The sequence below is a fragment of the Ictidomys tridecemlineatus genome, chromosome X (genome assembly GCF_052094955.1).
Source record: "Ictidomys tridecemlineatus isolate mIctTri1 chromosome X, mIctTri1.hap1, whole genome shotgun sequence".
NCBI classification, from domain to species: domain Eukaryota; kingdom Metazoa; phylum Chordata; class Mammalia; order Rodentia; family Sciuridae; genus Ictidomys; species Ictidomys tridecemlineatus.
Window position 1 is genome coordinate 89,348,969 of NC_135493.1, and position 22,774 is coordinate 89,371,742.

The 22,774-nt window shown below is 37.3% G+C and overlaps 1 pseudogene; it reads right to left on the bottom strand.

Annotated features, from left to right (window-relative positions):
- Positions 1-1,478: 1,478 nt before the first annotated feature.
- Positions 1,479-2,319, bottom strand: LOC101977449 (mitochondrial fission factor-like; annotated as a pseudogene).
- Positions 2,320-22,774: the final 20,455 nt, after the last annotated feature.

The following is a 22,774-nucleotide window of genomic DNA, read 5'->3' on the forward strand; positions in this document are numbered from 1 at the left end:
CTTTCTCCCAGTTTCTTGCATCCCTTTTGTTTTTCTTGACAGTAATGATCAAAGAGCAGAAGTTTTTAATTTTGATATTCAATTTATCCAGTTTCCTTTTTGTTCTTTAGATTTCTAAGTTCTGTTTTTAACTGACAAATAATAATTGTATATATTTATAGGAGACAATGTGATATTTTGATTTATGTTTATAATATGGAATGATTAAATCAGGCTCATTAGCAAATCCATCACCACACATCTTTATCTTTTTTTGGTGATGAAACACTTAAAATGTACTTTAGTGATTTTGAAATACTCAACGCATTATTATTTCTTTTAGCTACTATTATGCATAATAGATCGATAAACCTCATTCTTCCTATCAAACTTTGTACCCTTTGATCAATACCGCCCCCTCCCACATCTACCCCTCCCCACCTTCAGTAATTATTATTCTACTTTCTACTTCTATGATTTCATTGTTTTAGATTCCATATATGAGTGAGATCAAGCAGTATTTGCCTTTCTGTGTTTGCCTCATTTCACTTAGCATAATGTCCTCCAGGTTCATCTATGTTGTTGGAAATCATGGGATTTCCCACTTTTAAGGGCTGAATACTTCCCAGTGGCTCCAGAGGCTGAGACAAGTGGGTCATGAGTTCTAAGCCAGCTTCAGCAACTTAGCAAGGTGCTAAGCAACTCAGGGAGACCCTGCCACTAAATAAAATACAAAAAAAGGGCTGGGGATATCACTTGGTGGTTAAAGGCCCCTGGTACCAAAAAAGAAAAATTCCTGGTACCAAAAGAGAAAAAAAAATGGCTAGATACTTTTCCAATGTGTTCTTATGCCACATTTTCTTTTTCTTTTTTAAAAATATTTTTTGTTGCCAATGTTTATTTTTATGTGGTGCTGAGGATCGATCCAGGGCCTCACATATGCCAGGCAAGTGCTCTACTACTGAGCCACACCCACAGTCCCCACATTTTCTTTATCCATCTATTTTTAAGATAATCATACTTTTCAAGTCCAATTAAAAAGTCTTTTTTGTGTGTTTCTTTACAGACTATGTATAATTCTAAGATTTAAGATTTATGATCCATTTCTAATTAATTTTTGTATGGGATATAAAATAAGATTCCAGGTTCTTTTTAATTCCATGTAGACTTTCAAATTTTTTGAACGCCTTCTCTTTAAAAGACTATCTTCCTAGCCCTGCTTAATTACTTTGACCTCTTAAAAAATTAACTATTTATGCATGTTTTAAAACATGCAAAATGAAAATTTTAAGTATATATTACATAGAAAGGGTTAAAAATGAATATGGCTGAGTAACAAGAATATATGGTAACTGGTCCTTTCCCACTAGTTTCTGGAAGAAAAGCATTATTAGGGCTTAGACTATAAAATGGCATACAAAGCAAAGATAGAAACAAAAAAAGGTTGCAAATTGTATTTCTAGCTGTCAAGACATTATTTTTGAGAGCTGAGGTTATCTCTAACGACGAAACCAAAGCCAGCTATTAAACAGCCAGAATGCGACGGTAATTGAATACATGACCATTTCTCTTTTGGCACGTTCTTTGTTCTCCTCTTCTAGAAGATGCAGGCGTCTATTTAGTTTGATTATCTGTCGTCTTAATGAAGTTGCATCTACAGTAGTCACTTCATCCGAAGTTCCTTCAATTGCTGTATCTATATTTGAAATGTCATTCCTGATGTTGTCAGAATTGGAAGAGGTAGAAGAAGACCCGCTACCCAACATGGGTCTGTGATTTTGATCTAGCACATCAAAGATATGGTTGTAAGTCCTATGACTAGAAGACTGAATAAGTGACAAATGCCATGAGCAGAACCAAGATTAGCTCTATCTTCAGGTTACATCTGAACAGGAAAGATGGGAGTCTTTTGTGTTGATGGTGTCACATTGGAATGATTTCTAACTATTCATTTCCATGAACAGCATATTCACTCATAGAGGACTCTCTTTTTAGTTCACTGCATGGATTTCTTCATTTTGAGGAGTTAGAGGTCTTTCTGAATCCAGAAATCTAGTGATCTTTCTCTTAACATGAGAACATGAGGTGTAGTCGTAGTGCCTGAGGTTTAAAGGTAGTGGACTGAACAAGGTCAGGATCTGCTGGTCTTGAAAACGGAATGTCCTCATGGTTTCCTGCCATGACAACGTTCTCTGGAACACTAGCATTTGGAACTCCTTGGAATTCTTGTTACAGGTCAGCATTTGATGGTATTACCATTAATTTTTCTAAGACCCTCATTTGCTGACTAATAACCTTGGTGTTTTCAATTTTGTACTGAATTTGACTAATTTCAGCCATCTTGGCAGCAGTGAAAACAAGGAAATGCTGCCCTGCTCACCAAATGTGTTCCAGGACTGCTTGCTCTTTGACACTATCTGCTCTTGTACTTCCTATTAAATTCTTTAATTTGCTCCAGGGTACACGAGTTAAATTTGGAGAAACTTTGTGCCCCTAGGGTCCCTAGGGCTTCTAGGATGGGGCTGCATATTCTCAGAGGTTACTGGCTGAGCACAGTTGGGTGCTGGGGCAAAGTGCCTCCTGGGTTAGCCTGTAGCAGACTAGGAGCTTGCTGCAAAACCTAAGTGAAAATGAGAACACATGTATTGCACACATATTGGATAAACTGCTGAAATGTTGGGAATTCATTGAGTCTGCATTGATGCTTAAGGTGATCGGTGATCATGAAATATTAGGTGAATTGATTTTCTTAAATCTGACAGAAGAAGAGTTACATTTAGTTCCTTTAGATACTTGACATTTTCATATAAATTTTAGAACCAGCTTTTTTATTTCTATAAAACAACCTAGTGGGGTTTTGATTGAGATTACATAGAATCCATGAACATTTGGGGACTATCCCTCTCTCCCACTTCACTCATTATGACTGCTTTTTCTGTACTGTATAAGTTTTTGTTTCTCCTGGAATAATTTTCTTCTTCTTTTAGATTTTGCTTAGTTTTCTATGTGCCTAGAAATATTTCACCCCCAAGATTCTTTTCCATCTCTAGTATCTAATTTGAATTCTTTCTTTTTTTTTTTTCCCAGAGAAATCTCTCCCATCATTTCTGATCGGCTTAAATATGGACAGCTTGCTCCATAGACCTTACTGAACACCATCATCTTAGAAACTCCCCCATCACCATCTTAGGTTTTATTTTATTTTGTTTTGCCTTCTTCTTGACTTGATTTTCCTATTTCTTTAGGTTTTCTTTTTCCTTAGTTCACTATCTTTTTTGATGACCACATCATTTAAACATTTCCCAAGAGCATATAGGAGGTAAAATTTTAGACTATATGTATCTTTATTTTGCCATCATGCTTAACTCATAGTTTCACTGGCTGTAGAATTCTATGTTGGAAATGACTTTTTCTTTTGATGACATTGTTCCATTGTTTTGAAAAATGTTACTGGGTAAAATAAAGTATCACAATAATCCACAATCCTTTATATAAAATCTGTTAATTCTTTTTTAAAATACTTATTCATTTATTTTTAGGTGTAGATGGACACAACACAATGCCTTTATTTTTATGTGGTGCTGAGAATCGAACCCGGGTCCCGCTTGTGCTAGGTGAGCGCTCTACTGCTGAGCCACAATCCCAGCCCCCAAATCTGTTAATTCTTGATGTTATTTTTTCCAACTCTTTCTCTCTGAAAAGATCTTTTTCTTTGTTCCAAGTGATTTAACACTCTGCCTTGTTGTGAATCTGTTTCCTTCCTTTGTGATGAGAGCTTTCAAGCTAGAGATTTCAAGTTTTCAATTTTGGAAAGGGTCTGGAATTATTTTGTTGATGATGGCTTTCCTTCTGTTTTTCCCCACTTTGTGTTTGGAGAACATAGGAATGGGAGAACAGGACAGCAGTTGCTCTTTCCCATAAATCTTAATGACCTATTTACTTCTTAAATTATCTGTATTTCCCCACAACTTTAAGAAAACCAAACTGCAAATAAGAAAACAACCAAGACTTTTTAAAAAGGAACAATTCGTATAACTGAAGACCTCACTGGAATATCTCAGCATATGATTTAACATACTTCAGTTTCTTTCTACAAAATTAACAAAGGTTATTCAGGTTTGGATCTCTGAATTGACTCTTCTTTTTGTCTCCTTTTCCATTTTATGAGATATTTTCTCAGCTCCTATTGAATTTTAATTTTATTTCCATTGGCTGTTCAACTCTGTGTATTCGAATGTTCTTTTACCATACCATCTTGTTCTCTTTTTGAGGGGGGATGGTGGGTACCAGGGATTGAACTCAGGGGCACTCAACTACTGAACCCCATCCCCAGGCCTATTTTGTATTTTATTTAGAGACAGGGTCTCACTGAGTTGCTTAGCACCTTGCTTTTGCTGAGGCTGGCTTTGAACTCATGATCCTCCTGCCTCAGCCTCCCAAGCCACTGGGATTACAGGTGTGTACCACCAAGCTCGGCAACCATCTTGTTCCTGATTCATGTATATAATATCGTATTTCTCTGAGAGTATAAAACTCCTTTTTAAAAAGTTTTCTCTGGAAAGTCTATTTCTGGCTTTTTTTTTTTTTAAGAAAAATTTGATTGTTTTGTTCATTTAATTTATTTTACTCCTATTTGATGACCCTTGACCATCTGAATACATTATACAGCTTTGTTTACATGAGTAGGGTTTTTCATCTATGGGAAGCACTATAATGTAATTGGCTTGATCAATTTAATTAGCAAATATCCAATCTCCTTTTCCCCCTTGAATTGATCAGATTCTCAAGAGCAGAACTTCACATTCTCTTCAGTGCATTTGGGAAGCTGAGTGGAGAATGAAAGCTGATTGTGTCAACAATTAATGTGTCAAATTTCCCCTATTCTCTTTATCTTCATTATGTAACTCTGCCATCAGCTACACTTGTTGCCACCCAGTTAAAAAACATATCCTTTTTGATCCCCACAATGATTAAACCTTCAGTATTTTTACTAGGCAGGATCAGCCACTTGATTGGAGTAGAGGAGTTATTTCAAAACCCAACTTCTTGGGGCTGGCATTGTGGCTCAGTGGTAGAGCACTTGCTTAGCATACGTGAGGCACTGGGTTCAATCCTCAGAACCAAATAAAATAAAATAAAGGTATTGTGTACATCTACAACTAAAAAATAAATATTAAAAAAATACCCAACTTCTTTTTAAAAAGATTTTCAATGAAACCTCTTCTTTTTAACCATATGTAAACACTATCATTTTTTAGCTGCCACCTAAAGAATTTAATTTATCTTTTTATTTTTTGGGGGTGGGAGGGTACCTGGGAGTGAACTCAGGGGCACTTAACAACTGAGCTACATCCTCAGCCTTTTACATTTTTTTTAAATCTTAAGACAGAGTCTCACTATGTTGCTTAGGGCCTTGCTTAGTTGCTGAGACTGGGCTCAAACTTGAAATCCTCCTGCCTCAGCCTTCAAAGTCACTAGGATTACAGGCATGCACCACCACGCCCAGCCTCTAAGGACATTCTGAGGTGAAAATTGGGTTGTTTCTTAGCTTTTCTGGTGCGAGCTTTAGGCTCAGTAGATTGAGCCCCTTAAGTCAGTTACCATTTATCAATTTGTTTTCTGGCTTCCATAATTTTATTATTGTTGTCCTCTCTCTCTTCCCTTTATTGTTGTGAATCCTTGGGAATGTAAAGGTATATGTTCAGTTGTTCTTCATTGTCCAGAACAGAGCCTTCCCTTTAACCTAAATTCATTATAATAATTATGTGCTTTTGATACATTTATTTCCTCCTATACCTTCTACTGTCCTGCACCTCAATTTAACCATATGTTCAAATGTTAAACTTCATTCATAAGATATAATGCTCTGAGTGACAGTTACCAATTTCAGTACAACTGTAGGAAGAAAACATATGAGGGTGAGCATATGTACCTGCATGTGTGTGTGTGTGTGTGCGTGTGCACACATATTAGATTGAACATCTACTTTTTAAGCAAGAACATAAAATCTTCTTGGAGAAAGGAGACTACTTTTCCACTCATTGCCCCAGCATCTCTTGGAAGCTCTCAATGTTATGAAATGTAAAGGTGTTTTTTTTCTTTTTTATCTGAAAGATATATATATATATATATATATATATATATATATATATATATACATATATTTGTCAATACAGAAGATTGAACCCAGGGGTGCTTTACCACTGAGCTATACCCCAGTCCTTTTTATGTTTTTTTTTTCCTAATGTGGTGCTGGGGATCAAACCCAGTGTCTTATGCATGCTAGGCAAGCACTCTACCACTGAGCCACAACCCCAGTCCCCAGTCCTTTTTATGTTTTATTTTATTATTTTTTTTTAAATTTTGAGACAGGATCTCACTAAGTTGACTAGGCTGGCCTTGAACTTGCAATTCTTCTGTCTCAGCCTCCCAGGTCACTGGGATTCCAGGTGTATGCCGCTGTGCTGAATGAGAAATTCATTTTTTAAACTATGCCACAGTACCACTGGGGAGACATTTACACAAATAATGTATAACCTTAGAAGGAAATATTTAATGACATCCTGGAACATTACAGACAAGCTTTATAGACAAGTGATGAGCTGAGCTCAACATCATCAAGTCTCATGTGTATGGAAAGGATAAAACAGAGCAAGTGCACAGGTGTCCTTGGACATTCTCTGCCCATTTTGCAACGTCCTGGAAAGCTTATCTCCCTATTAGTCTGTCCATAAGCTTTAATACCCTTTTACTGGGATGTGTCTAATCTTATGTTTGGTCAAAAGATCATCTAACAGTACATTTAAAAACTATTTTCCAAATGTATGATTTTAGTGTTGCTGGAATATGACAATGTTGATGTTCAAATGAGTCTTATTTTAGAAGCCATTTGTTGTTCTTATAGCCATTAATATTGCTAGTGATGTCACACTTTCTAGTCCTGTGCAGTCATTGATCCATGTAACTAATATAGAAGCTTGCAATTTTGAAGAGTTTGTCCTTTGAATTCACATACTGCCAAATGGTTTTTCTTCAAGTAATGTATTTTGGCTTTATGAAATGATGCACAGTAGGACTCTCTTTAGTAGCCATTTGTTTAGTTAAGAAATTCAACTAATTTTATAAGATGCTCAAGATCTTCATGTGGATTTGTAGATAGTGCTTCAAGGACAATCCTGATGGGTACAGAAAACACTTTTAAAACCCAAATGGAAAAATATAAGTGACTTCAAAAAGATCCAAAATTAGAAACAAAGGAAAGAGTGTTATCAAGGTATTAATAGCTAAATAATTCATATCCCTTAGAAAATAAAGCATATAATAAGTGCAATCTAAAGGATTAAGCTGAATATTCTCCATTTAAAAAATTTTAAATTGAACAACTATTATTATATGTCTTAGAAGTCTGATTCATAAATGTAAAAAACAAAACAAAACAAACTCTCAAGGCCATGTTGTTCAAACATTTTAAAGAGAACAATCCCAGACTCAAATTTTAAGGTGACAGTTTTGAACAAACTGTACAAGCTACATTTTTTGGCTGCTTTGTAGGAGTATTTCTTGTAACTTCTTACATCTGTTATGTAGCATACATGGCCTCCTGTCAAAGTTACCATTCAGGTTTGTGCTTGATCTCTCGTAGAAGTGCCCTCCTCTTTAATGACTGAATCCACACATACTGATGCATCAGTATTCACATTTTAATTACTTACAAGACTAAACATAGAACTAAAGAAAAAAATTTAACCTGTAACATCCATGTTTCAGTTGATGGTATGCATTTCCAAAATTGTATAACACATTAAGAAATAGACTTGAATGAAAAGGCAAAAATGAGTATTTTTTAAAAATCCGAATCCTGATGCTATTTGCAGGAAGATTTATGGTTTAAAAGAAATTCCCTCTCCAGGAATTTCACAATCAATTCACTCTCTGTTCTGCATTGTGCATGTTAGGATACGTTTAACATCTTTGGGATCCTTTTCAATATTCCAAGGATCCAGTTTTGTTAGTTTCTCTATTTATTTTGAGGTCCCATTTTCAAAACAACTTCATAGCTAGGAGGAAACAAAATAGAAAATTAAGTCTAGAGAATAGTACCTAGTTATTTTTTTTCATTCTTGAACTCTTATTGGTTCAGGGATGACAGCAATTTATAGATCATCACCCTCATTTTATGGGGCAGGACACTGATTTGCAGATAGTTAGACAAGATGCATGTCTGCTTTTGGCAAACCAACTTTAAAAGATACAAGCAACAGCATGTATGTATCAAACTAATATGGCCATATATCTCATTTTGAATTATTTGTTGCCTTACAATAAGTGTGAAGAAAAGAAAAAATGTGTATGCATTTGGCCCTCCAAATCTGTAGATTCTGCATCTGTGGATTCAACCAACCACATATTGAAAACATGCAAAAATATTGCATCTGTACTGAACATGTACAGTCTCATCATTCCATAAACAATAGTGTAACAATTATTTATGCAGCACTTATATTTTATTAGGTATTCTAACCTGGAGATAATTTAAAATATACTGGATGATGTGCATAGGTCCTATGGAAATTCATTTTTATATACCATTTTATACTTGAGCATCTAATGATTTTGGTATTCACAGGGGTCCTGAAAATAATTCACTCCCTCAGCCCAAATACTGATTGATGACTGTATATATATTTGCATTTCAGAGGAGGATATTATTTCTATTTGGATTTTGCAGATTTTTAGTTTACAATCTTAAGAGTAAATACAAAACGGAAATGAGTCTTGAATGCTACCCAAATTTTATTAGGAATCATCTTTGAGAATTCAAATTTACAGATATTTATTAATGCAAGAAACAGTGCCAGGTGCTAAGGAAGTATTGAATTTCCTTTAACAAACAATCCCCAAATCTCAGAAACTAAACACTTAAGTCATAGTCCAATGTAGTCAGCAGGATGGTGGGGTGATCCAGGCTTTATTCAGTCTTGGGTTCCATATGACAGATTACCTGGATTCTCACCAAACCCAGCCAGCAATGAAGAAGACAAAGTAAATTAGTCACAGCAAGTTTTACACATTGGTGTGGTGGAGCTAATTTGTGCAGGCTCACAAGTCAATGGTGAGTTAGCATTTTTTCCCAACTTCAAGTTCAGAGACATCACTTTGGTAGTTTGAAATACCACAGAAATCAGCAAACACTGTAAATTGGGGTTTTGTGTTTTGTTTCATGTGATGCCCAACATTTAGGAGCACATAACTGGCTGTATGAGATGCGATTTCATCCAAGCTCCGTGCCTCAGTGTCTTGATACAATAAATTGTTATATCTCCCTTGTAGCAAAGTATAATATCATTTGCTAGGGAAACTCTGCTTCAGCCAATAATTCATGGATCAAACTCATTTCATTGGGGGTTCTACTATCTTCACATGCCTTCATAGTCACCATGTCCAATCACAGGCAGGGGTTGGGTGAAGAGAATACAGAGAAATCCCACTACTTCTTAATTGCTCAACCCAAAAGTGAAACATCAATTCTGCGCACTTCCAGAAATGAAACTAATCACAAGGCCCCACCTAGATGAAAGAGAGACAGCAAATGTTTGACAGTGAAGTGGTAGCAGAGGAATTGATATCTTAAAGGGATCAAAGAACTGAGCACTTTCTTTTGTGGAGCTGAGGAACCCAGGACCTTGCACATGTTAGGCAAGTGCTAGACCACTGAACTACATCCCCACCTGTTGAGCACATTTTTTTTTCTAGATTCAGAAAGTACACATTATATCGAACAAGCCCTGCTCCTGGTATATAAATTTGATGTTTCCATTGATCGAATAAGTCATAAGATTAACCTATACTCAAGAGAAGAAAGAAACATTACCTCTTCACAGGAGAAGAAGCAAAACCCCATTATGATGGGGCATGGACACAGAAAGGCATAATTCATGGAAGAACATTTTTGGTGGGAGGGTACTGGGGACTTAACACAAGGGTCCTTAATCAGTGAGCCACATTTCCACCCCTTTCTTTCTCTCTTGTTTTGAGATAGGTTCTCACTAAGTTGTTGAGGTTGACCTTGAAATTATGATCCTCTTGCCTCAACCTCCCAAGTCATTGGGATTACAGGAACACACCACCATGCCAGGTATGGAAGGACATTTTAAATAATCCACCACAACCTCCTATGAACAGGATCCCAGCCACTCCGCCTGCCCTTTGTTCTTCCACATACACCTCTTGAAGTTGTTTTCTGATTTGGGCTTTCTGTAATGGTGGTCCTCGTGTTCATTATAAAGTAATTTGACTGTAGCCTGTAAGAGTTGGGAGAATCCAGAATTCTTCTCCAGCTTAAATCTGCTGATTCAATCTTAGGTCTTCATCCTGTTTTGTATTCTAGCCATTTATTTACTGGTCATTTTTTCTCTAACAGACTACTGACTTCTCCAAAGCAAGGCCTGGGTATTACCCACCTCTATATCTCTGATGGTGCCAAGCACAGCCTTGTATGTATCCAGTTTCAGTTAATGTTGATTCAAATTGACCATTCCCAATTTCGTTCAACCTTTTTCTTCATGATCTACCCCAATAGAGAATTATTTCTGATTATCATTCTGATTATTATTCAAGAGAAGAAAGCAAATGAAACATTTCATGTTGAAGTCTCCTAGAGAATTCTTAAAAGCTATTCTTTGTTTCTTGTCACACTGTTTCTCATAGGCAAATACCATTCTTCATCTGGTATCTATACCTGTGGTTAAGCTTCTAAGAGGAGCCCACAAAAAACAAAACAAAACAAAACAAAACAAACAAACAAAAACAAATAGTGGGTATCGGATAAAGGAACAGGAAAAATCAGAATCAAAACTTTTTATATATGGAAAATGCAAATTTCCTTTGAAAATACAGAGGAATGGAACCCCAATATTGTAAAATGAGAAAATGCTGTACAAGAAAATGAAAGAAAAAAAAAGGCAGGCATAGCATTGCCCAACCACACATACTCCTATGACCCCCTCTTTCAGCCTGAAATGACTGTAGAATATGTTGATGCCATTAGGAAAATTGCCACCATTTCAGCTGTGTTCTGCTTGTTTCCAGTGCTGCCTCATGACCCGTTCAGCCGAAAAATGTGTGTCAATATACTTACTGCTAATTCTGATTCAGCTTTTGTACCTTAGATGTGCTCATTGACCTTCCTCCACTCCAGTGAGTACCACCTGATCATTCTAAGGCAAGGCAGCTTCAGATGAGTTCAGGTACATAATCAAACTGGATATTCATGTAGTGTTAATTTTTCCCTTTTCTCAACCTTACTTGTGATTTGGGGAATTAGCCAAGTTTCTCAATCTGCTTGTCTATAAAATTGAGCTATCCATTTCACATAAAAGAGAAAATTGGTATAAAATGCTGAGATTTTCTTTTCAGAGATGACACAGCTTAGGTCAGATTTTAGGCCTCTCTCATTCCCACAGGCTGAAAGGAGTTTGTGAAGAACCACAAGTTTCTCTCTGGGATACAAATAGTCTACCTTCCATCCCCTTCTAGATTATTCTGTCATTGCCTGCAGTGCATGGATGGCTTATATCTCCCGAAAATTTATATATTGAAATCCTAATTCCCAAGGTGATGGTATTAGAAGGTGGGTTCTTTGGGAGGTGATTAGATCATTATGGAGATTAGAACTCTTACATAAGAGACCCCAGAAAGCTAACTAGCCACTTTTACCATGGGAGGATACAGCAAGCAGGTACCATTTATGAGGAACAGCATCCTTAGCAAACAGTGAATTTGCTGGTGTCTTGATCTTGGTCTTCCCAGCCTGGAAAACTGAGAAATATATTTTTGCTGTTTATAAGCCAGGCAGTTTATAATATTTTGGTATAGCAGTTCAAATGGACTAAGATACTGCCCATGTTTTACTTTGCTATGTAATTCTGTATTGTTAGCTCTTTTGTTTTTAAAATTATAGTTATTTACATTTGAGTCAAACCCTTTATAGTCGATGAATGGGTGTCCATCTATGTGAACAATTTATCATAAACTATCAATTCAAAGCAAAACAGTAAAGAATGTTCTATAGAAAACTCTAGCTGGGCATGGTGGCTCATGACTGTAATCCCAGTGGTTGAGAAGGTTGAGACAGGAGGATTGCAAGTTCAAAGGCAGCTTCAGCAACTTAGTGAGGCTCTAAGCAACTCAGCAAGATTCTGTTTTTAAAAAGACTTTTTTAGTTGTTGATAGACCTTTATTTATTTATTTATTTATTTATTCATTCATTCATTCATTCATTCATTCATAGTACTGAGAATTGAACCCAGTGCCTCACACATGCTAGGCAAGTGCCCTACCACTGAGCTACAGCCCCAGCCCAAGACCCTGTCTCTTAATAAAACAGAAAGGGCTGAGGTTGTGGCTCAGAGATCAATCCCTGGTACCTCCCCCAAAAGAAACTCTGTACTACTACCATACAATCATTGTATTTTACTAGCTTTATTGAGGTGTAATTGACAAAATGTGTTTACATATTTTACAATGTACAATTTGATAAGTTTTCATATATATATATATATGAAACCATCTCCACAATCAAGATAATGAACAGATCCATCATCTCCAAAAGGTTCTTCCTATCCTTTTATAAGTCCTCCTGCCTTCCCACTCTCCTTCCTGTTCATCCCCATGCTGGTAGAAACAGACACTATTTATTATTCTTGGCTTCCAGAGTTCTAAATTTCATTGTCTATAAACATATTTTGGTGGTCTTTCCCTGGCCTTGCATAATTTCCTCACATGCACATGTCGATCAGTACTCTACTCAATACTCCACAGTGATTCTGAATTTTTTGTCTTTTTTGTAGTCTGTGAACTCTTGCTGCTTTAGTCTCCCCAGATTTTTTTTGGGGGGGTATCAGGAATTGGACCCAGGGGTATTTAACCACTGAGTCACACCTCCAGCCCTTTGTATTTATTTATTTTTTATTTTGAGACAGGGTCATGCCAAGTTGCTGAGGCTGGCCTTGAACTTGTAGTCCTCCTGCCTCAGCCTCCCAAGTCACTGAAATTACAGGCATGTGCTACTATGTCCATCTCTCCAGATTATTAACTCCAGTTCTTCAATGCAGGGAGTCTTCTGGGTCCCTTGAGCTCCCCATCCCTTCACTGTGACTTGGACACCCTCTCTAAGCAATAAACTAGGCAATTAGGCCTTGCCTTTGTTTCCTGACTTGAAGGAATCACTATCTATTTGCCTGCTATCCATTGTCTTAAAAAACATTATTTTGTATAGTTTGTCCAGTTCTTTTGTTCTTTAAGATGGAAAGATAAATCTTTTTCCTGTTACTCCATCTTGGCTAAAAGAGGAAGTTGCTCATAGTACTTTTGTTTGTTATAAAAATTTTTAAGGGGCAATAAAATTTCCACAAATAAACTGTAGGAAAATGTTTTCTCTAAGTTCAGTAAGCAGATTTGGAAGGCAGATTTAGTTTCTCAACTTCTTAAATGCAGAGGCATGAGAATATTAAGAAGACAATTTCCATTATAATTGTATTTGAAGGAAAGTGAACTAATAAATAAGTTAGAAGTATATGAAAGAAGAGGAATGATTTCAAATTTCTTTTCCATTTTCTTATTGTACTTTCTCTCCAATGTTGGCCCATTCCTATAATTTTAAACTTTATCCCTCCATCTATCCAACCAGCCAGCCAACCAACCAGCTACCCATTCACTAATCCATTTATCAGTGTTACTGAGTTCCAGGGCTAAAATCAATCATAAGTCAGGGAAGATGTTTCTAACACAAATAAGTGATAAATGTCTGAGGATATACTAATTACCCTGATCTGATAATTATACATTGTATACATGTGTTGAAATGTCACACTGTGCTCCATAAATATGTATGATTACTATGTGCCAATTAAAAATAAAAATAAATATTTTTTTAAAATGTCAGAAAATTTCCTGGAAAGTTCTCACATATGGTGGGTGGGAGTTTTATTGTTTTGGAAGCCTCAATAAAATACTGTGGTGTTGTGGAGGGTGGAGTCATCAACTTGGGACAGGGCTGGGGAACAGATCAAGGAAGATTTCTCCCAGGAGAATACATTTGAAATGGCTAATGAAGAATGAGTAACATTTGGCTAGGCAGAGATGGGAAGGAGAGAAAGAGGGAGACAGAAAATGAGTTAGCCCAGGTAAGTGTGGGGAAAAGGTCAGTCCTATTTTTGGACTGGTGAAAAGCTGACTATGGCTGGGGTCTACAGATTGGAGAATGACATGGCAGGAAATTAGGTTGTAGCATAGTTAGGGCCAGGCTAAGAATTATGAGTGCCAGGCCAGGCAGTCTGGATTATAATGTTCCAACAGTCTGAGGTTTTAGAATATGAAAATGACATGATCAGATGTGGGTTCTTGGACTCCCTAGGGGTGGCAGGTGGCAAGAAGGATCTGCAGGAGACTGCTGACATCATCCAAGAAAGGATGTGAATCCCTGAACTCAGACAGGGAGGATGAGGACTAATCTATGTGACATTTTTGCTAGAGAAACATCATTGTAGTGACCAATTTCATGCTAAGAATGAATGAGAGGGAGACTTGAGGATAAATGCCTCTTGGCTTTCCAACTTGAGAAAATTGGCAGATGTCATATCATTAGAGGAGATGGAGACAAAAGGCAGAGTAGGTTAGGATTGGCTTTTAGTACCAATGAGTTTATAGTTTCTGTGGACTTCTATGGTGGAGAGTCATTGCAGGAATTTGAACCTCAAGGGAGAAGTTTGAGAGTCAATGGCATAATGTCATAGTCAGAATGATCATAACTGATATCACATAGAATGAAAAGAAAATAATATGACATTCTTGTACTATGAAAAACTTTAATGCAGAATTTTGTACTATTATATATATATATATATATATATATATATATATATATATATATCAACATTGTAAAAATATTCATGCAAGCTGATTTCTAAGTATCCCACCCAATGCCGGAGATAAAATTCTGCTATAACATTCCCTTAGCAAACAAAGGGATTTAAGGTATTTTCACCAATCCTCATGAATTCTAGACTTTTACCCAGTGTAATAATGTTCTTCAGTGAAAATGAAAAAAAAAATCAGACATGGGCATATGTTGTCATGGACTTTCTAAGCAGTGAATAACTAGAACAGAAAAGTAAGAGGATGGCTAGAAGAAAGTCTCAGGAGTCAGTGCTGAGCCCTTTTAAAAAGAGTTGCTATTTTAAGTGCAGCTCTGATTTAAATATTCCTGGTACTGAATAAGCAGGGGGAACTTGGGAAAGCCTGAGTCACCCTCACACCCTTAACTGGATTCATAAACCAAGACACATTCTAACTTGGCCATTTTATGAGCCCATGAAACTGAGATCTATTTGAGGAAGAAGTGATTTGGGTTGACCTTCAAGCAGTGGAAAAGAAAACACTTGTTACTTCCGGAAAATTTCCTCAGAGGAAACTTCACCCCAGATAGAACTCTGCAGGCATTTCCCAATGTTTCTGAAATGTCAGAAACATTGGCCACAACATTTGTATTTGTGAGGATGACATGTTTTGAGCATTATTGGTAGAGAACTTTGATAGTGCAAGATAATCCAAAGCTCTTACCAAGTTCTTTCCTTCCTTCACTCAGGTGTCTGTAGTGAGCAGACAGTGTTATATATTGTGAGGAGGCTTCTAGAAGCTCCCTTCTCCTAGGATACAAGATGTAGGCAGAGAAAATGAAGAACTCAGCTTTTCTTAATCCCCCTCCAGATCCCCAGACACAGTATTGTCCTATTCTTCTATTCCAGAGTCACACTTCCTACAGTTTAATCATTTAATTTTCAGACTGAGACAAGATTTGGTGGTTTCAGTGTCTTTTGGGGAAGTGTACAATATCAAGAAACTTTTTGCTCTACTGGTATGTGAGATGAATGATTTTTAAATACGCCACAAGTTACAAAAATGCCCAGGATTTACGATCACACATTTTTAAAGTTTTCTTCTTTATATTACTGGAAGTTGTCAGTGGACATAAAGTATGCAATAACTCCTCCCCTCAGGAACTTTTAGACTTGCAAACACAATCTGGAGGGGAAATAGTGTGTTGCCCATTTCAGAATATTTGGAAGGTACTTAATAAGGTAGAAGTTGGACTTCAAAGAACTTAGCAATTATTTGCAAGGGGAACTGTCTTGGAAACCAGAATTCTCTGGCTTCTGGGGAAAGGGGGGTTAAAAACAATGGTGGATGGGCAGCTATGGATCACATCTATAGGTGTTCAATGGGAGGCTTCTGCAACAAACCCTGTAACTGAAATGCACAAAATACTCAATGGAGTAAAAGCCTGGAGTCTTTTGAATCCAAAATTTACTCTGGAACCACATATCACCTTAAGGATGTGATATAAAGGGTTAGGGAGAAGGAGCTCATACTCAAAAGATCACCACCATTGTCCCAACTGCACTGATCCCTGAATTCTTACCACCAGTCATTTCCTATTCTACCTCCCATTGGGACTTATGTGAAAAAAAAAAACAGATGCTACCACTGGCATGTAAATTAATTAATCAGATTGGTTCCCTAGGTAATTTTGGGGTTACTAGATATGAAAAGAGAAGAAGAGAAGGTGGGGAGCCCCAAATAAAACTGCCTTCTCTCCAGTTTTGCTTACTTATTATAATTCTATCGTTGGAGATCTCTGATGAGGTATCATCCTAGAAGTGAGGGTACCTTACAAAATACTACACTGTGGCCAATTTATTAGCTATATAGTGTATTTTGTACTAAGTATTTTATGAGCTTTATCTTTACAAGTTTCCGAGAAATAAGTAGTGTGCCTATTTTATGGATAAGGAAACTAAGAATCCCTGAGGTTCAATGACTTGACAAGGATATAGACACTCAATCCTAGGTCTGTGTAGTTCCACTGTCTTATTTTGTTTAGACTTTTGTTGTATCTTTAATCAGTTGTCCTAAGCTCAAACTACTGTAACAGAATACTGTAGACTAGGTAGCTTAAACAATAAGCATTTATTTTCTCACGGTTCTAGAAGCTAGAAGTCCAAGATCAGGGTGACAGCATGCCCATGTTCTGGTGAAGGCTCTCCTGCTGTTTGCAGATAGCTACTGTCATATTGTATCTTCACCTGGCAGAGAGAGAGAGAGAGAGAGAGAGAGAGAGAGAGAGAGAGAGAGAGAGATATCCATCTTCAATCTCATGTCTATTCTTATAAGGTTGCTAATCCCATTCACAAGGGCTCAGCCCTCATGACTTAGTCACTGCCAAAAAAAAGATTGCTCCTCCAAATACCATCACATCATAGATCAGGGCTTCAACATATAAAATGGGGTGAGGGTTTTCATTTCAGTCCATAACACCAGCCATAGTGATGTTTTGTTTTCTATACTTAAAGAGAAAAACACAGCCAGGTTTGGTGGTGTACACCTTTAATCCCAGCAACTCCAGAGACTGAGGCAGGAGGATCACAAGTTCAATGCCAATGTCAACAATTTAATGAGGCCCTAAGCAACTTAGTGAGACCCTGTCTCAAAACAAAAAATAAAAAAGGTCTGGGAATGTAGCTCTGTGGTAGAGTGCTCCTGGGTTAAATCCCTGGTACCACAAAGAAGAAACTGAAGCTTTCTATGAAATAAATTATAAGTGGTTTTCCACTAGTGTTTATGAATTTGCACTCATTTATTCTCTGTTGAATTCAGTCTCCCTTGGGGCCAAATTATGCTCCCATTAACTAGTACATACATTTTGCCCCAGGAAAACTGAATTATTTTATATTCTTGCATACACCTCAGACTCCCCAATGTATATATATTCTTTTGCAAAAGCAGAGAAGATGGGTGTGGTGCTTATAAATACTGCTTGGTTTTGTCTTCTGCTCAGCAGTGGGAAAGACAGAAACTGAAAACATTTTTTTCTTTTGGTACCAGGGATTGAACTCAGGGGCACTTGACAGCTGAACCGCATCCCAAGCCCTATTTTGTATTTTATTTTATTTTTTTAATTTTTTTGTAGTTGTAGATGCACAGCATGCCTTTATTTTATTTGTTTTATTTTTTTATGTGGTGCTGAGGATTGAACCCAGTGCCTCACAGATGCTAGCAAGTGCTCTGCCACTGAGCTACATTCTCAGCTCTATTTTGTATTTTATTTAGAGACAGGGTCTCACTGAGTTGCTTACTGCCTCACTTTTTGCTGAGGCTGGCTTTGAAGTCTGGATCTTCTGTCTCAGCCTGAAAGTATTTTTTTAATGAGGGCTGTGTCAGGAATGAGAAACATGAAATACCACATGTTCATGAGTATGCCTCTTAAGGATAGAAGGCCATTCTCCTACTTTTTCCACAGAATTAATAAGATTTTGATCCCAGGGGTAAGAAGGGATCATGATGCCCTCATGGCCTGCATTATAATAGCTTTGGGGATACTGGAGATAAGCACCTGGGAAGGTATACCATACTCATAGATGGGATGGTGATTCTGTAGCATGACTAGGGTGCTGCCCCTTTTAAAATATTTAATAAAAACCAGAATGGAATAATAAGAGAGAACAGAATTCAAGCACATGTAAAACATACCATAAGGCTCTGAAAGTAACTGGAACGACTTAGGAGGGGAATAGTTCTGGTGCTGAGGCAGGATTATTAAAGAATTCTGAGTTATCCAGGATTATTAAAGAAACCTGAGTTATTCCCATTCTGTGACCACAGGTGGTGGGGATTGGGCAACACTGAGTTCATTCATTTGGGAAACATGTATCACATACTTAATACATGTTCACAGAACTCTGAAGAGCCAAAGATAAGACCCAGTCTCTGCCCTCTGTAGATTTACATCATGATAACAAATAAACTCCTCATTTGCAAGAGGCTTTGAATTGTATTTTTTAATTTTTCACTCTAGGGTTGTCAGAAATGACCACACAGATTGTGTGCTATACAAAGATTATGATATGAATTGAAACCAATAGAATTTTTCAGTGGACAACCTGTACAACTGCATATGGTGGCCCTGTTTGCTTAAATATTCTCCACCTAAAACACCTCCCCTTGCAACCCTGCCTTCTAATTTCTTCCAGATGGCATCTCTGCTCTGAACTCCTCTCTATATCCTGGCCTGACCACAACCCCCAAGTCATTCCTCTTTCCACAGACCTCCTTTGGCATATTTGTCTGTAGTGGTGACCTGAAAATCAAACAGGGCCTTCATGGGCCTTTTCTTGTTTAGTGTTTTCTTCTATTATTGGTTTAGCCCTGTGTTCTTGTTGAGCTTTTTGCTAGCTTGAATCCTATCTCCATGCCTGGTTTTCCATTGGTAAAGGTAGGAAGTATGTCCATCTTTGTGTTTCCCCACATGGCTTAGCACATAATTGAAACCCAACAGGGCAAAACAAGAAAGTGCTATTTTAAAATGAAAGACCTTTTAAAGAGTGAAAGATGCTAGTTGAAATGGAGTGTCTGTGACAAAAATCTTCAGTCAATACGTTTTTTAAATTCTTTTAGTTGTTGACTCTCAAATATTTATGCTAATGACAACCAGAAAAGCACAGATATTGGAAATGTACCAAACCCAAGACTAATTCCAGCCAACTAATTCTTTTCACCAAACCTTCTGTAAGAGCATCTACCATGAAGAGGCTCAGCCACCATTGATCCCTTACAACTCTCCCTTGGGAGAGTCAAATTCATTGTTTCTCAGTATGGTGGTCCAAGGGTACAGGAGGGAGGGAGGAAGATGGGGAAAGAAAGGGAAAAAGGAAAGGATTGGAAAATGAACAAAAGCATAATCAATTGTTGACAGAGTTTGGATTTAGAAACTTCAGATCAGCTAAGATAATTTGTAGTTATCACTGAAGTGATTAAATTCTTAAAAAGAATGACAACTTTTTCTACAAAAGGAAGGAAAGAAAGGAGGAGAGGGAAGGGAAAGGTAAGAAAGAACAGAAAGAACAGAAAAGAAGGAATGCAGGAAATAAAGACAGAGAGGGAGAAAGAAGGAAGGAGACAGAGAACGGAGTAAAAGGGTAGGAAGAAAAGGAGATCTTCAAACAGACCACAGTTTGCTTTTTTGGTATTTTTATTGAAGTTCAATATGCTTTAATTGACACAGGAGTCTGGAATGCTCTGAAACTCTGACTAAGGAGATGGCCTCCCTGGGTAATTTAAACTTCCTTTCTCATTCATAACCCCAACCACAAGGTTAAACTGGCACCCTGTTCTTTTTGAATTTCATGAGTAAAAAATGTACTGAAAACCATTTCTCTAGCCAGAATGAGTGCTATTTCCTCCACATCTACTTTCTGACAAATAGTACATCCTAAAGCAGGTAGCTGACTAAGTCCTTAGTCACAGAAACAGAAGTTTTTCATCTGAAGTCAGTCTTTTCCCCTCCGGGTTGGCCAGGCTGCCTCATCTACTCTGGGACACTGGAACCCCATGAGTAAATTAGAAACCCAAGTTCAGGGGTGTGAACTACTCAGTGAAAAACCCCCAACATCCTGAACACTTTGCTTGTAGCACCACACAGGACATTTAGGAAAGAAAATGCAAATACTTTGACATAGACTAAGAATTAGCAGCCTCTGTGGGCTGATACCAGAGAGTCTGGGAAGGCCCTAATGTCACTTCCTCCCACAGGGCTGTGGCCTTCTCTGGTTTAAGCTCTAATCTTTCCTCAAAGGTCAAGTGATTAAGGTCCCTACAGAATTATTACTCACCTCTTCATATGAATGCACAACCTGAATGAAAGTCAGGAGAGAAAGAGAGACAAAAAGAGCAAGAGGGACAATATAGTTTAGGGGTACATGTCAGATCCCAGGTCAGAAGCGTTGGAGAGCTGGGTGCCTTTGGGAAAGTGATTTAATTTCTCTGGGCACCATTTGCACACGAGAATTGACCTAATTGCATGATCTTTGCATCACCTCTCCCCTTCCCCTCCCTCCCTTTTTTTTCCCATTTGGTTCTTTCCCTTTCTTCTTTTCTGCAAATATTTGTTAAATATCTACTATGTGCTAGGCTGTGTTCTAAACCTTGTGAATATAACTGTAAACAAAATAGACTTAAGTCTCTATCTCATGTAGCTTATATTCTAGTAAGGGAAAACAAGAAGAAAATACATACAGACTACATATCTCACTTAGCATTGTCCTGGTACGTATGAGTTTTCATTACCATAGTTTAGTTAACCCCAGGCCTCCAAAAGTACAGTTCAAATTTCACCCACCATCATGTATTAATTGTGAATAATTGTGTGAAGTACAAACTTCCACCACTAGCTCTCCAGTTCACAAATTGCTATGTAAATGAGAAGTGCAAATTTTGATTGGAGACAAAACACAGCATTTCTTTTTGTCAGTCATTGATCGGGCACCATGTATCTGTTTTGCACTTTATGTACCAGCATGTGTTATCTCCTTGTCTCCAAGTGGTAGAGAGATACTATAGACATAATGTTTTTTTGGCATTATGGATCAAACATAGGGCTTCACACAGGCTGGGCAAGCACTCCAGAATATGGAGGATCAAGGATTCCTAGTTAGTGAAGCCATTAGCTGTCATGAATGGTCCCATATTAGCAGAGAAATAATGGCTACATTTCCCCACACACCAAACTCAAGCCCACAGGTTGCAAACGACATACAAAGCAATGAATCTGGCCCAAGGAGACTTGTCAGATAGCAAGTTCATACCCTGCCAAAGAGGATAATCACTAGAGGGTCCTGCTAGCTACCACCAAGAGGGAATGTAGCCCCAGGGGGCCAGATCTTCCAGAGAAGCAGGAAAGCCAGATTACAATTGTGACTTCTGAGTAGTGGCAAGTAATTTAAAATGTTCAACATGTCATGCAGGCCATATGTAACCGTGTCTGTGTCCTAGATCATCCTGTGGCCCTCATGTTGTTATTTCTGATCTTAAAGGGTCTTTTCCCCAAAACACCATTCCTAAGAACATTTGTATAGAAAATCAGTATTGATATTTTTCTCCCATCCACAGATCTTCCAAAAGGGAATTACACTCTATTGAAAAATTTCAGTGTCTTCAAACCTCTTATTGATCTTTTAATTTCAGGTTTAATGCACTTTGACCACTTAAAAACCTTCTTTAAGAAAGCTCTTAGAATTGGTGTAAACTTCTGGATTAGGAAGACATTATTTAGCATCTAATTATCCGTAGTTTTAAAAAAATATTTATTTTTTAGTTGTAGTTGGACACAATACCTTTATTTCACTTATTCATTTTTTTGTGGTGCTGAGGATTTAACCCAGGGTCTCGAACGTGCAAGGTGAGCGCTCTACCGCTGAGCCACAACCCCAGCCCCATCAATAGTTTTCTTAATACCCTACAGAACCTTTTAGGATATGGTATCTTTATTAAGCAACTTTATATACTAAGTATGAAACATCACTAATATCATTGATTTATAAGACAGGAATTCACTAAAAACATTATTCTTGCTGTATTCCAATTGTGCAGAATCAAGAAAAAAAGCAAATCCAGAGAGTATTTTGATTAAAGGTTAAGTACATTGTCTTTGTGTTGAACTTTCTAAAAGGACCTATTGAAATATTTGTAATACTCAGAGACTGTATGCATGCAGAATTTTTGCACTCCTAAAATAGCTCCATATTTTCTCCAACATTTAGTTTCTCTTTCCTGCTTCTCATTTGTTTAAAAGAAAAGAGAAGTTTAAATGGGATTTTGTAATTTGAAGTTATAACAGAAGGGAAAATTATATCAATCTTTCAAGGTTGGTCTTTTAAAAAGAGTTTTTGATGTACGAAGGCAATTT